This window comes from Lynx canadensis, chromosome C1 (genome assembly GCF_007474595.2).
Source record: "Lynx canadensis isolate LIC74 chromosome C1, mLynCan4.pri.v2, whole genome shotgun sequence".
Classification (NCBI taxonomy): Eukaryota; Metazoa; Chordata; class Mammalia; order Carnivora; family Felidae; genus Lynx; species Lynx canadensis.
In genome coordinates this window covers 139362567-139373953 of record NC_044310.1, presented here as the reverse complement: position 1 = coordinate 139373953, position 11387 = coordinate 139362567, and positions in this window count along the sequence as shown.

The window sequence follows — 11387 nt, the reverse complement described above, 5'->3', positions numbered from 1 at the left end:
ATGAAGATCATAAAAAGAAAGGGCTAGAAAACATTATACCAAGGCTTTTAATTCCTGCTCAGGGTGTAAAGAGCTGAAAAGAGCATCACTCTGATGCTCACAACAAATAAAAAGCCAGATAAAGGGCAAGTCCAGAACCTTCTTGAATCCACTAGAAAGCTGAGGTCACAGGGAAACAAACTAGCCCTAAATCTGAGGAGAACCAAATATCCACAGGAAGAAAGAAGGCAAGCACTTGTGTCCCTGAGACAGATGTACCTGGACACTGGCTAACACACATCCAGTAACAAATAACAACAAAGTACTTCTAGAAAAATTGAAAGAGCACAGAGACAGACCACTCCGAGGCACAGTGCAAAGGCTGACGCTGACAAACCAGCCCCAACTCTAAAAGCAAACTATCACAGGAGGAATTTAAAGTGTGTGGTGCACTGAGAATAACCATACCAACAATAAACCTCAAATCCAGTTCAACTCCTGACTATAGCGATCAACCCCCCACACTAAAGGTCTAGCAGAAATAATAGAAAGGCACTCCTATTTCCACACATAAAAACTGGGAGGCATCTGGCAGGCTCAGGTGGTTGAGTCTCTGACTCTTGATTTTGGCTCAGGTCGTGATTTCATGGTTCGTGAGATGGAGCCTCACATTGGGATCTGCGCTGAGTGCAGAGCTTGCTTGGGATTCTCTCTCTCTCTCTCTCTCTCTCTCTACCCCTCTGCCCTCTCCCGCTCACTCTCCCTTTCTAAAAATAAAAATTAAAAAAAAAACTATCTCAGTCTCTCACATACTGTACAAGATGTCCAGTTCTCAACAAAACATACAGAGCATGCAAAAAGCAAGAGAAAAACAACACTGCCAAGAAATATGGCAACTAACCGAACCAGACTCAGAGATAGCACAAATGTTGAAGCTATCAGACACTAAATTTTAAATAGCTTTAATTAATTGTAAAGGCAGACAACATGTAAGATCAAATGTATAATTTTAACAGGAAGATAGGAACTGTAAAAGAGAATTAAATGAAATAACTTGAAAGGCTAAGCACAGTAACAGAAATGAAGACTGCATTCAATATGCTTCCGCAGATTTGACACAGCCAAGGAAAGAATCAGTGAATTTGAAAATAGGCCAACAGAACTACCCAAACTAAAACAAGAAGAAACAAAAAGAATGAAACAAACAAGACAAAAGTGTTCAGTAGCTGTGGAACAAATCAAAACTTCTAACCTAGGTGTAATCAAATTTTAGAAGTAGAAAAGGGAATGGAGCAGAAAAAATATTTGAAGAAATACTTGTAGAGAATTTTCTAAAATTAATGACAGATACCAAACCACAGATCCAAGAAGCTCAAGAACACCAAGCAGGATGAATCCCAAGAATGTGCACACATGCCACACACACACACACACATACACACACATACACACACACAGAGGTATAGCATATTAAAACAGCTGAAAACCAAGGGAAAAAAATTCTTCAATGCAGTGGGAAACAAATGAAACATTAAATATAAAAACAAATATAAGGATTACAGAAGACATCTTGTCAGAAGGCATGCAAGTAAAAAGACAATGAAGCAATATCTTTAAGGTGCTAAAAGAAAAAATAAACTGTCAACCCAAAATACTATACCAGTGAAAATATCTTTCAAAAATAAAGGAGAAATAAGGATGGTCATAGACAAACAAAAGCAGAGAATTCATGGCCAGGACACCTACACTACAAGGAAGGCTAAATGAAGTTTTTCACACAGAAGGAATATAATGTCAGAAACTTGGATCTACACTAAGACCTGAAGGGTGCTGGAAATGGAATAAATGAAAGTCAAAAACAATTCATCTTTTTCTTATTTGTAATTGCTACAAAAGATAACTGAATGTTTAAAGCAGGAGTCAGCAAACTATGGTTTATAAGCCAAATACAGCCCATAGTCTCTTTTAGTATCACCTGCGAGCTAAGAATAATTTTTATATTTTTTAAGGGTTGTTGAAGAAAAAAAGAAAATATGCAGCAGAGAACAAATGTGGCCTCAAAGCCAAAAATATTTACTTTCTGGTCCTTTGGACAAAAAGTTTGCTAACTCCTGGTCTAAAGCAAAAATAATAGCAATGTTTTATTTACAGCACATGTAAAAGAAAAATGATGATAACCATAAGCACGAAGGATAGAAGAGAAGGATTAGAAATATACTGTTGTTGGGGCGCCTGGGTGGCGCAGTCGGTTAAGCGTCCGACTTCAGCCAGGTCACGATCTCGCGGTCCGTGAGTTCGAGCCCCGCGTCAGGCTCTGGGCTGATGGCTCAGAGCCTGGAGCCTGTTTCCGATTCTGTGTCTCCCTCTCTCTCTGCCCCTCCCTCGTTCATGCTCTGTCTCTCTCTGTCCCAAAAATAAATAAACGTTGAAAAAAAAAATTAAAAAAAAAAAAAAGAAATATACTGTTGTTAAGGTCCTTACACTACATGGGAAACAGTTTACTATAATTTGAAAGCAGATTCTGATGAATTACAGATATATATGTATTTATTTATATAGACACACACATTTTAGCATAATCACTTAAAAATGTTAAAGAAACATAAATAAGAAGTCCACAGTGGAGATAAAAGGGAATCATAAAAAGGACTCAATAGGAAAAAGAAAGGGCACCTGGGTGGCTCAGTTGGTTAAACATCCAACTTTGGCTCTCTTTCTTTCTTTCTCTCTCTCTCTCTCTCTCTGTCCCTCTCTCTCAAAAATAAATAAGCATTACAAAAGAAATAGGAAAAAGAAAGAAAAAAAGAACAGCAGAAAAATGGATGATCTTAATTAAGTTTAATTGCATAGTAAATGTGAATGGTTTAGCACACCGGTTAAAAGACAGATATTGTCAGATTGGTCAAAAAAGTAAGACCCAACTATCTGAGGTCTACAAGAAACCTGCTTTAAATATACAGACATAGGCAAATTAAAAGTAAAAAAAATAAAAGATACAGGATGCAAACATTAGCAAAAAGAAAGCTGGAGTAGCTATATTATTAACACCCAAAGTAGTAGAACCCAGAACAAGGAATACTAACAAGGATAAAGAGAAATATTATATAATAGTAAAAGGATCCATTCCCCAAGAGGACATAACAATCCTAAATATGTATGCTCTTAAGAACGGATGATCAAAATACATGAAGGAAAAAGTGATAGAACGAAAAGAAGAAATGGAAAAATCAACAATTGTAGTTGAAGACTCCAACATGCCTCTCTGTTATTGAGAAAACAAGTGAAAAGAAAATCAGTAAGGACACAGAAGACCTAATATTTCCAGAATATTCTACCCAACAATAGCCAAATACACATCCTTTTCCAGTACACACTGAGTATTCACCAAGAAAGAGCATATTCTGGAACATAAAATAAATGTGAACAAATTTAAAAGAACAGAAATTACGCAAATTATATTGTAAAACAATAAAGGAATAAACTAGAAAGCAATAACAGAAAAACTTCTGGAGAATTCCCAAACACTTAAAAAAAACCACGTGACATAGTTTCAAATAACACATGGGCCAAGAAGAATTCTCAGGGAATATTTTTAAATATTTTAATTTTAAATAAATGAAAATGAAAATAAACATAATAAAATTGTGGAATGCATCTAAAGCAGTGGTTAAAGGAAAATGTATAGCACTAAATGCTTATATTAAAACAGAAGAAAAATCTCAGACCAGTAATAAAAGCTATCCCTTAAGAAAACACAAAAGTAAATTAAACCCAAAGCAAAGAGAATGATGTAAAAAAGAAGAGAACAGAAAGCAATAAAAATGAAAGCAGAAACACAGATAAAATTAATGAAACCAAAATCTGGATCTTTGAAAAGATCAATAAAATTGATAAACTTCTATACAGAATAAGAAAAAGACTGAAGAAACAAATTACCAGTATGAGGTATGAGAGGAGAAAATCACTAAAGATTCCATGGACATTAAGTGGATAATATGACAATACCACAAACAATTCTATCTCCATAAATTTGACAACCTAGGCGAAGTAGAACAATTTCTTGAAAGATATAAACTACCCAAACTCACCAAGAAATAGGTAAAGTGTCCTATACCTATTAAAGAAATGAAAGTTGTAGTAAAAACCTTCTATCAAAGAAAACTCTAGGCCCAGATGGTGTCATTAATGAATTCTACCAAATGATGATGGAAGAAATAATACCAATCCTGCATAGTCTCTTCCAAAAATACATCACAACCTAGTCAAGTTATCCCAGGAATACAAGCCTGGCTCAACATGTGAAAATCAATCAATAGAATTTGCTGTATTAAATATGAAGACAAAAAAATCACATGATCTTGTCAATCGATGATGAAAAGGCATTCAATAAAATTCAAAATCCACCCATAATAATAACAACTCTCAGTAACTTAGAATACAAGGGAAATTCCTTAACGTTATAGGCATCTATCCTCAGTTAACATCATACTTAATAGTGAAAAATTGATGATTTCTCCCCCATGACAAGAAACAAGGCAAGAATGTTCTCTCTCATCACTCTTACCCAACAATGTACTAGAATTCATAGTTAGTGCAATAAGGCAAATAATAAATAACTAAAAGGCATCCATCCAGACTGTAAAGATTTTTATTCACAGATGACAAGACTATGTAGAAAATCCCAAAGCATCTACAAATAAACCCTCTAGAATAAGTAACTTTAGTTACTGTTAGTAAGGTAACAGAATATGTCAATATTTAAAAAAATTGCATTTCTATATTCTAGCAATAATAGCAACCCCAAAAATGAGATACTTAAGTATAAATCTAACAAAACACATGCAATATCTATATCCTAAAAACTACAGAATGCTCACAGAAAAATAAAAAAGGATAAATAAAAAGAGATAAGACATATCATCTTCATGGACTGAAAAACTCAATATTGTAAAGACGTCAATTATTCCTAAATTAAACTATACATTCACAAAGATGTATAGGATCAATTCCCCATTCTAAATCCCAGCACGATTTTTTATAGATATTGACAAGCTGATTCTACAATTTACATGGAAAGGACTAAAAGAGCCACAAAAAATTCTGGATAAAAATAAAGTTGGAAGACTTGTACTATCTGCTTTCATAACTTATTATAAAGTCACAATAATCAAGAAAGAGGTAGTGTTGGCACAATATAGGCATATAAATCAACAGAATAGAATTGAGAGTCCAGAAATAAAGACTTATATTTACGACCAATTGATATTAGACAAAAATGCCAAGACAATTCAATAGGGAAGCATAGTCCCTTCAACAAATAATGCTAGAACAACTGGACTTTCACATGACAAATTGAAAAAGAAGAAGAAAAAGAAAAAGAAAAATTCCTTGACTCACACTTTACAACTTATACAAAAATTAACCCAATGGATCACATTGGTGTAAAACATAAAATTATGAAAGTTCTAGAAGAAAACAAAAAATTTTTCAAAATAATTGGTTAGGCAAAGAATTCTTAGATATTACAACAAAAGTCTTCTATCAAAATTGATAAAATGGTTTATCAAAGTTAAAAACTTCTACCCTGAGAAAGACACTGTTAAGGGAATAAACGTATAAGGCACAGCCTGGGAGAAATCATTTGCAAACCACATTTCTGACAAAGAACTTATATCTAGATTATGTAAAGAACTCTCAAAACCCAACAATAAGAAAACAAACAACCCAATAAAAATAGGCACTCAAAATTACCACTGCATAACATTTAAAAGCTAGAAACTTTTATTTGAATGTGTATATTTTTTTCCAGTCCATTATGGGCCCAAACATAACTTCTCACCAACTTTTTTTTGTACCATATAATTTGACCCAGAATTAGGCTTTTGATCTCTGTTAACCTTTGATGCACTTTATATTGACCTAAAAAAAAAGAAACTATTAGTTTTCATTCAACTTGGGAGATAAATTTTACATAAGTCCTTAGTAAAGAGACTAATTTTCCCATCAAATAAAATTGGCTCTTTAAACACACCCCAAATGAGTTATAACTTTCTGAGGCATAAAAATGTACTTTCTCACCTTTTAAATAATGGCCCTGAGCATGAATCACATTTTTAATCACGTACTTCCTCCTTCTCCTTGATACCAAAGCTAAACAATTTTGGAATCCAATGATGAAAGAAAAGACTTATTTCCCCTTTGCTCATATTTCTACACTTATTTCTTGTCACCTGGTACCATATTTTGTAAGTCACCGTAAATCACGTTTGGGAACAATGCAAGGTACAACAAAGAAACAAAGAGATTCTGCATGAAAGAAATCTTTTAAGATCAAGTTATTCAATATGTAACCCTCTTCCAAGTGAATGTCTTTCCCATCCCCCACCCCACCCCCACCCCAATATCGTACCTGCTCAGGCCATACTTCTCTGGCGGAAACCAGAGAGAGAATAAACCTTGAAGATTTCCAGCACTATGCCCAGCTTGTTTCCAACTATTGCACTCTTTTCTTACCCTATTTTATTTTTTTAGAGTCTTTTTTTTTTTTTTTTAGTATATTTGACACACAATGTGACATTAGTTTCGGGTGTACAACACAGTGATTCAATAAGTCTGCACATCACCACTAAGCTCACCACAAGCACAGTTGCTGTCACCATATGCCACTATTACAATATCATTGACTATGTCCCTTATTTGTACATTTCATCCCCATGACTTATTGGTTCCATCACTGGAAGCCTGTATCTCCCACTCCCCTTCGCTCATTCCGCCCATTCTTCCACCACCCACCCCTCTGGCAAACTTATTTTATTTATCTTATAGTACTTTTCAACGCCTGAAATATGAGATAAAACGTAAATAAATAGGTCTCCTTCCAGCAGATTGTAAGTTCCATGAGAAGAGAGACTTTGTCTTTCTCCTGTACTCTTTTATCCTCGGCACCCACAACAGGGTCCGGCACAAGTCGATGCTCAATAAACAGCTGTGAATCAACAACTTCCCGAGGCATCTCTCCCTACCCCGTCCCTTCACGTTTTCCCAAGGATCCTGGCCATCCCATAGCAGCACTGCCGGTGGAAACAACAAAATATGCTGCCCTCCACTCCCTCCTTTCTGCCAGATTAGTGACCGAGTTTGCCAATTTCTGTGCTAACGAGATACCGAGGATGCATCCCTGGTTGCCCACTCTAACTCCAAATGCCCACCAGTGTCCACCATAGCAAATGGAAACAAAAAGCACTCATTTCATACTTCAAATGAAAACAGCCTAAAGGCTTTAAAAGCAATAGGCAATAGAGGCTGGTTTCCTACTAAAAGAACTGTTGAGTATTCATCCACTGGATTTACTGTCAGGAGAACTGTTTTCTCATCTGAGATCTACCACTAACTAAATGTGCACCAAGTCCCAGCCTGTTAGTTTGCAGACAGCTAACGATACTGAAACGAAGCCATGATTTAGAGCAAGCAAGTGTTCTTAGCAGGGGATATGGGAGAGGGTGAAGGGGAGTTAGTGGGGAGTGGAAGGCAGAGAAGGACAGCTGTGAGGCTTTTTCAAACCGTACATGCAGCCCCAAACCCCCTACCCTAAGCCACCCCTACAGAATCATCACCACGGAGTAAGCCACTGTTGCTGTTCTAACAAGACTATGAAAAACTCAGAAAAACTTCTCCAGGTTTTAAGTGTAAGTTATTGGAGGAATGGGACCAAGATTTACACTTCTTAGTGACAGCCAGCGTGGTCTCTAACATGGGGTACTCCTGCGTCCGCCTGTCTCCAGCCTCAGCTCCTCTCTCCCCTCAGCCACGCCCTGTACTTGTATTGTACTGAACTTCTCCTGACTGCCCGGACAGGCCAGGCCTTTCTTCATCTGTCACCGCCTGTGGGAGAAACCACTGACTGACGGCCTGATGAACAGCCTGGTAGGCAGTCTCGCTTCCTTCCTGGCCAACCGAGCTCCAGCTTTGTTCAGACAGGGGCATCAATGTGCTCAGGGAAGCCGAGCCCCTCTCTCAGCTGCAGAAGATGGCTTGGACAACACAATCACAGCCCGCTTTCTTCTCCTTTATCAGTGACCGATTCAGGGTGGGCATGTGACCCTTCTGCCTAATGCCATAGGGAGCTTCTGGGAAATTTCATCCTTTGTTATCTAGAGAAACACTGAGAAGCAAGCCCTCCCTTTCCGCTTCGGATGTTATCACCTGAAGCTGTGACAGAGCCGCAGTGAACCTGTGGCAGAGCAGGGAAAAACCGAGAGAATCCAGCCTGGAGCCGGGACCGCTTGAACCTCCTACCTCCATACTTCTTAAGTGACGCAGTTAAGTAACTCACCTAACGGTGTTATTTACAACAGCAAGCACTGACATCCCACCACGTGGCCTGGGAAGCCCCTCAGGCTTTTTCTCCTAGAGTAGCCCTGCCATCTCCCATTTAGAGCTCAACTACAGTTTCCTCGTGAAGTCTTCACAACATCCCCAGACAGTTAAACAGTTCCAGGCACTGTCATCTCCGCATCTGCTTTCTGTGAGCTTCTCAAGAGCAAGCATTTTCACCCTTGGCAGAGGCCCTGGGATACTGTAATTAAGTCTCAGTTTGGGCTTAGCACGAGCGACTCCATTTTGGGTCTGCTGAATGAATGAACAGCAAAACAATGAATGAAAAGACGAACACACAGGATGCCTTCCATGCCTTAGATGAAGACAATGACTGACAGACTGAATACGGCACCCAGGCTGTCTACACTCTACTATGGACTTCGTTTAGGTGGTCGTGAGCAAAGGCAGAGACAGTGCAATCAATGGACATGTCCTATTTTCATCTGCCCACTGGGAACTGCCCCTCCTCAATCTCCAACAGCTGAATTGGAGCTGAACTAATGCCCCAGGCACTGGTGGCACCAGGGTGAAATATCCACTCCTATCATGGAAACCCACTCCCTATCCACCGAGATGGCTTGGCCTGGCTTTGGTCTAGTTTATCAGTAAGATTTGCTATAAGAATAAAGGAGGTGCAAGAAGAGAAATACTCTCTCCACCCCCACCTCACCCACCCCCTCTCTCTGAAGAAGCAGATAAATCTGCAGGTGCCAGTGCTATTTGTCACGCCATACCAAAAACCTGTTAGCACAGAGGGTGAAAAGAGCCGAGATATGTATGAGAGAGAATGAGTCCTGCAGCCTTATCTGAGCCCCTGGATATAGCTATGCCTGAAGCTAGAGCCCTCAGCCTATTTCATTCATGTAACCCAATCAATTTCTGTACTGCATCAGGCAATATTAAGTGCCTGTGTCCTGGCACCTCTCCTGCCTCTAGGATGGTATCAGGAAGACTGCGAGGAGGCGGCCTAGCAATGAACAAATCAAGAGTGGAAAAAAAAAAAAAAAAAGGACCCCCAAAACACACACACCACCACCACCATCAGGGTTTCCCCCTAAAAAAGGGTAATCTGAGCCTCCTGGATCTCCCTTCTGCTCAGAAATGTGTGGCGACCTCTGGGAGGCATAAAGTGTTACATTATCACATAGGGGGGAAAAACGGAGAGAACTTCCAGCAAGCTTTGTGCCCTGGACTTGATGAATATCACATAACTTAAGGCTATTTTAATGATTATAATACCCGTTTTGCCTTTGAGGAAACGGGGCCTCAATCAGCCAAGTTAAGTAAGTTGCTCAAGGCCACACAGCTGCTAGCAACCGGAATTTAAACAGCACTCTAGTCCTTTCCCCCTCTCCTTCGGCTGGCCGGGTCGCCCATCCACCCGTTAACCCCCAGGCACAACGCCCCCAGGCACAAAGCCCTGCAGCCTCCCAACCTCAGGCCCCTGAGTCAAAGCTGCCGCGTACACTCAGCCATTCGGAAGCCCCGGGTAGAGAACTAACCCCTGTGCATGTGTCGCTTATTCACCAGCACCAGCAAAAGTAAGGAGTCGGGCAGACAGCAGCGGCGCCGCAGAGGGAGAGGCGGGAGTTCTCTCGGCTCCTCCGCGGCGCGAACCCCCGCCCCAGCCCCGCGCTCTCAACCGCAGCCCCGTCGCGCAGCCTCTCCTCTCCCCACCAGCGCCACGCAAGCCGTGCTCGGCGGCGCCCTGGCCACTCAGGAGACCCTCGCGGGCCCCCCTGCCCCCGCCCCCCGTCCAGTCCAGATGTTCCCAGCTGTTCGCCTCCCGGCGACTTCGGGACCCCCGCCCTCCACTGCTCCGCGGGCCCTGCACAACCCGCCGCAGCCGCGCCGCCCGGCTCACCTGCCCCGCCGCCCCCGGCCGACCACCGCCCCCAGCTGGCCGCGCCCGCCCCGCTCACCTGCGCGGCCCGCGCCCGTCCGTGCCTCATCCGCGCACCAGCCCGGCTCCCTCCCCGGCTCCGAGCGTCGCCCTCCGGTGTCACCGCGTTGGCTGCGTCCGTCTCGTGGCGTTGTCTGTGCGCGCTCCTCCCCGCCCTATCCACCTGGTTCTCCCGCGAGGGGACCCGGCCCGGACAGGTGGGCCCCGCCCGCGAGCGAGCCGCCAGGAGCCCCGGCTCCTTTGGGAACCTCAGGGATCTTTTGATGGGGTCGGTCAGTGCCTGGGAGGCGGCAGGGAGCCAAGGCACGGCCTGGTCCCATCCTGGCCCGCGCGGGAGATGGGCCACAGAGCGTGACCCGACCGACCGACCGACCGACCGACCAAGCCAGCGCCAAGAATGGAAGCCAACCCCTTTCTTTGTGGGATGCATAAATCGAGAACCCAGAACTGAGACCTATGGGGTGAAAATGATTGGGCCAAGGGCACAATGAGTTCAGAACTGGAAGAACTCTAGCTTTTTCTGACCATCCCTCATTTCATTTAAGCCATCCCCGCCTCACCCACGTGGGTTCAGATGAGCCCCAAAACCTTTTGTAGAAGAGCATTAAGCTATAAATAAGATCATTTCAGATCGTGGTGTTCCCCCCCTCCCACCTCTAGACTGTAAGCCCCAAAAGGGGAGGAACCTCCTCTGTACACTGTTAAATAACCAGAGCCTTGAACGATGCGTGTGCTCACTTAATTTCTGGTACACAAATGAGGTGTGGCCCAGTCTTCTGAGCCCAGCCTTCTGATGGTCTCTCCAAGCCAGAATTGTTCCAGCATCTCTCCTGCTTTACCAGCAAGAACCCAGAGTCAAGAGGCTAGGCTTCCAAGCCATCCATCCTGTCTGTACTGCTTACCACCCTCCGGTTGCCTGTCAGGCTTGTGGGAAGTCTATACCCCCTGGACATCTTCATAAGCTGTTAAGCAAATCTTTAACTTCCGAAGATGTCACAGGCAGCGGTACTCAGAAATACGATGCTCTCCTGCCAGCCTTGCACTTGTGGAAACTGCCCAGAGTTTGTGTGACTGACCCCGGATCCCACAGCTAGTAGCTGAGCCAAGCGTGGGGCATTCGGGGTGCTGG